The following is a 4433-nucleotide window of genomic DNA, read 5'->3' as shown; positions in this document are numbered from 1 at the left end:
TTTATGAAAGAAGAACACGTACGCTGCTCTGACGGATTCCACCGCTAGAGGCGAGGCAACATCCTAGCTAAGTTCATTCATACGTACAAGGTTCGTGTTCAAGTTTAAGATAGTTCTATGTATGCAATAACTTTTACTATTTTACTATCTGCATTTAGACTTAGCTTTATTTAAAAATAATAGCGAGAGACTAGCCCAAAAAAACTCATGTTCCAATCCGTGGGACTTTTGGCTAGCTAGCTAGCCAGCTAACGTTTACCACGAGTTCAACAGCTAACGAACATTAGCTAGCTAATAATGTTACCTGGCTCAAATTAGCCTAAAGCAAATCAATGTAGATTCTACTACGGGCTGGTATGTGATTTTTTCCCCCTAGCAATTACACTCGACGAAGCTTGGTAATGATGTCATATTGCTATTGTTGCATTAGTGAGTATGTTGTGATTGTGCATAGCTTTTGTGGTGTGTTTTAGCTGACAATAATTGCCTTGAGGTAGGCTACAGAATCAAGCAAACAAACGTTACCTGTTAGTGATGATATTTACTAACGATCGCCTATCCTGTAGTTAGCAAGCAAGTATGCTTTAACAGTTTGAAGGATTCAGAACTCCGATGAAGTTGTCTTGACCATAAGATAAAATTGACTGCGTCAGACATAGACATAGGCTACAACGTGTTGCCTCACTAACAAACTTCTTAGTTAACTGACATTGTTTAGTGTCTGCCATTGACAACATGTTGGGTAGTTTAGAGGAGCACACGTGGGCTAGCAGAATGTGGCAGTAAAGCAATGAATCCACCAACCCGACGGTTGGACGTCTGGAGTTGGATGGGGTGGGAAGAAATCGGTCCGGTGTGTCACAGTTCGTCGGAGGTGGTCGGGAGACTTTTCCCCCGTCGGGAGAGTTTAAGCTTGCTCAGTTGGGGCTAGCTTCGGCGTCGGGGTGTTGGCCGGTCGGGTACTCTGATTGGTTGTGTGGGAGGTGTTGGTTGCAGCACGTAGAAATGGCTACCCCTTGGCTTGCTTTGTTTGCTAGTGTAGCACAGGCTGGTTTGTTTTGTTTTATTTACTACTAGGCTAGTTGTCTAAGTTGGTTGCAAAACGAAATGGCTTGCTTTGTTTCCTAGTGTAGCACAGGCTGGTTTGTTTTATCTTGTTTACTACTAGGCTAGTTGTTGGTTGCAAAACGAAATGGCTTGCTTTGTTTGCTAGTTTTGCTACTACTAGCCTACTAGTACTACAACAATATACTTTCTTGGCAAGCGGACAATGGACACGTGCGAAATGTGTGTGCTTTCCCAGCTGGCATCCTGACGTCAATTTGACATCAACAAGTAGTCAAGATTTTGACCAACATGTATGACGTGCATAAATATGCATAATTTCATTATATTTTGTAATGATTTCCTTGTGGTTGTAAAGAGGCCCAACAAAGGTATCAATCTAACATGTTTTTTCTGGTCCCTACATCTCAGGTCTATATTATTGACATTAAATCAATTGCAAAGTCATGTCGGTATACCCTGTACAACATTAGGAAGATCAGACCTTATCTGACACAAGATTCCACTCAGCTTCTTGTACAGGCAATGGTTATCTCCAAGCTGGACTACTGTAATTCTCTGTTAGCTGGCCTACCTGCTTGTGTATTAAGACCACTACAGTTGATTCAGAATGCTGCAGCACGACTGGTCTTCAATCAGCCAAAGAGGACACATGTAACCCCTCTCCTAGTTACTCTCCACTGGCTCCCTATAGCCAGAATTAAATTTAAATCTCTCACTCTGGCCTATAGGACACTGACTGGATCTGCTCCCAGCTACTTCAGTTCTTTAATCACGATGTACATTCCCAACCGCCCATTGCGATCTTCTGAGGAGCGTCTGTTATGTCGACCAACCATACATGCTAGGTCAAATTGTAGATCCTATTCTTCAGTGGTTCCGTGTTGGTGGAATGAGTTGCCCAGTGCTCTCCGTTCCAGCAACAGCTTTGGATCTTTTAAGAGGGGTCTTAAGGCATATTTATTTAATATGCACTTAGTCCTTTGAGTTTGTGATGTGTTATGGTTTGTATAATGTATTGTTTTGTTATAATTTGTCTATTGATAGAATTTGAAATTTATTTTGCTATTGTCCTTAAATTTAGCCATACCATGCTTTAGTTATTATTATTATATATAATTAACTGAGTGACTTATTTGATTGCTATTCTCATTTCACTGTTTTATTTCTCATTAGGTTAGTGCTTAAAATTATTGTTTTACTGATAATATTACTATTCTCCCTAGTTTGTAATTGTTCACTGTTAATTTAATTTGTATTGTTATTTATTTGTATGTCGCTTTGGACAAAGGCGTCTGCTAAATAACCATAGCCATAGCCATAGCCATAAATCAACGTTGATTTGATGTCAGGAAATAAGACGTCAAATTGATGTGAAATTTATGTCAAAACAACGTCTGTTAAAATGTCTGAAAAGGTATATTATTAGCCTACTCATTGTAAATCGACGCGAGTTTTTCAACATCCTGACCCACACAGCAGAGGGTTCCAAAACGGACCCTCTGCGGCGGACTCCGTGCGGATACGCACATCGAAGCGCCCTTTCCAGTCCTAACGGCTCCTTCAGTTTTAAAATTTCTCGTTGATGAAGTGGAAGACGAAACAGCGGCGTCTGAAGGCTCACTGTAAGTATGCTCCTATATGCTTTATTTATGCAGCTACCAAGTCTATCCACTGAAAAAGTACTTCCATAACACAAGTAACCTACTTATCTAGCTTTATTTGCTGATATTATCCGAAGATTTGCTGGTCTGCAGATATTGCTCATATTTACACACCAGCTACGGTCTAGCTGCTAGCTTTCGCAAGCTAATTTAGCCCACTTTAGACAGGGCTAAATCCTGTCCAACTAGGGCTTTGTTACCCTTTTAATGAAAGCTAAACTCAGAACTGAGTTTAAAATGAGCAACGTTTAATTTGGTTTAACGCTAACTTTGTGTTTGTGAACAACAAAAGTTGGCTTGCGTTAGCTTGTTAGCTAACGATAGCATTAAAGTTACAGGAAAACTAGTTTTTGTTAACGTTATGAAAGCTTAGATGTTGGACTCGGGAGTCTTTAAGAAAACGAAGGCCAATTCGGATGTGTCTAAACATCATTTCTTTCTGGGAGGGAGGCTGATTTCACATTGTTCACCAGTCCGGGATAACGTTAGCTGCTAGCTAATGGTTTTAAATTATGAATGACGTTAGCAGTAGCCTGCTAGTTCTAATAAGGTAGCGCTAACCAGCTGCCGCATGCTCAAACACATACGTCATAGCTCGACATTCTCTGCTGGCAGCAACAAATAGCTTTGGGACTCGTGCTTATATTTTGTACACGTTAGAAACCAGCAAACAGGCCTACTATTCAATCTAAAAAGTCCGGTTTCCAGACGTGTTTCCTGGTGACTTTTTAGATTGAACTGTAGCTGCTAGAGATTACTCTCTAACTTTTACGAAATATAAATGCACAAAGGGCACGAGGCTATTTGTTTTAAATTTTCATGTAGAAATACTGTCGTCTACGAGTTCATTTAATGACATTGAACGTTCCTTGGAGTAAGATTTAACTGAGAAGAGGCAAAATAGAAGAGGCAGTTGTTGACTTCATGTATGTCCTTGCTTTGCCTTGGCACAGACCAGACACTTTGTGGTGAATGTTTAGAATATATGGGAAGATGAGCTAAAATGATCAGCACCATATTCTGTGGATCCCAATATAATGCATTTTTTAATGGGGTGTATTATTGGTTATGATAAATATTTGGCCATTTCTTTCTGATGATAAACGTAATGCATATTTATGTATCTGTGTTGCAGGTCATTCACAAGTGGCTCCAGTCTGGTTTGGGGGTTCTGCCATCCAAGTAAAGTAAGCTTTACAGTTTTACATTTGATTTATTTGACTTTTGGTCTAAACATTAATAATAAAAAATAACCATATGCCTCTGTAACTGGTGTTACTAGTTCAGGACGAAGTGAAGGTAAATGTCAACATGCTTAAATGCCTTTGTCTGCTGTAATAAAACCTACCCTCTACCTCAAAAGCTCTCTAATGAAATGTACATTTATGTATCTGCGTTACAGGTTATTCACAAGTGGCTCCAGTCTGGTTTGGGGGTCTACGCTTTCTCATCCTGTCCTGCCACCCAAGTGAAGTAAGCTATACAGTTTTACATTTGATTTATTTGACTTTTGGTCTAAACATCAATAATAAAAATAACCATATGCCTCTGTAACTGGTGTTACTAGTTCAGGACGAAGTGAAGGTAAATGTCAACATGCTTAAATGCCTTTGTCTGCTGTAATAAAACCTACCCTCTACCTCAAAAGCTCTCTAATGAAATGTACATTTATGTATCTGCGTTACAGGTTATTCACAAGTGGCT

At 39.7% G+C, this 4433-nt stretch overlaps 1 long non-coding RNA gene across 1 annotated transcript; it reads left to right on the top strand.

Moving 5' to 3' along the window:
* The first annotated feature begins 2656 nt into the window (after window positions 1–2656).
* Window positions 2657–4191, top strand: LOC134066021 (uncharacterized). Its single transcript, XR_009936356.1, has 3 exons — window positions 2657–2690; window positions 3865–3916; window positions 4132–4191. It is a non-coding gene; the product is annotated as an uncharacterized LOC134066021 (long non-coding RNA).
* Window positions 4192–4433: the final 242 nt, after the last annotated feature.

Source organism: Sardina pilchardus, chromosome 19, assembly GCF_963854185.1.
Source record: "Sardina pilchardus chromosome 19, fSarPil1.1, whole genome shotgun sequence".
Classification (NCBI taxonomy): Eukaryota; Metazoa; Chordata; class Actinopteri; order Clupeiformes; family Clupeidae; genus Sardina; species Sardina pilchardus.
The sequence above is the reverse complement of the archived record's forward strand: the minus strand, read 5'-3'. Positions and strand labels throughout refer to the sequence as shown.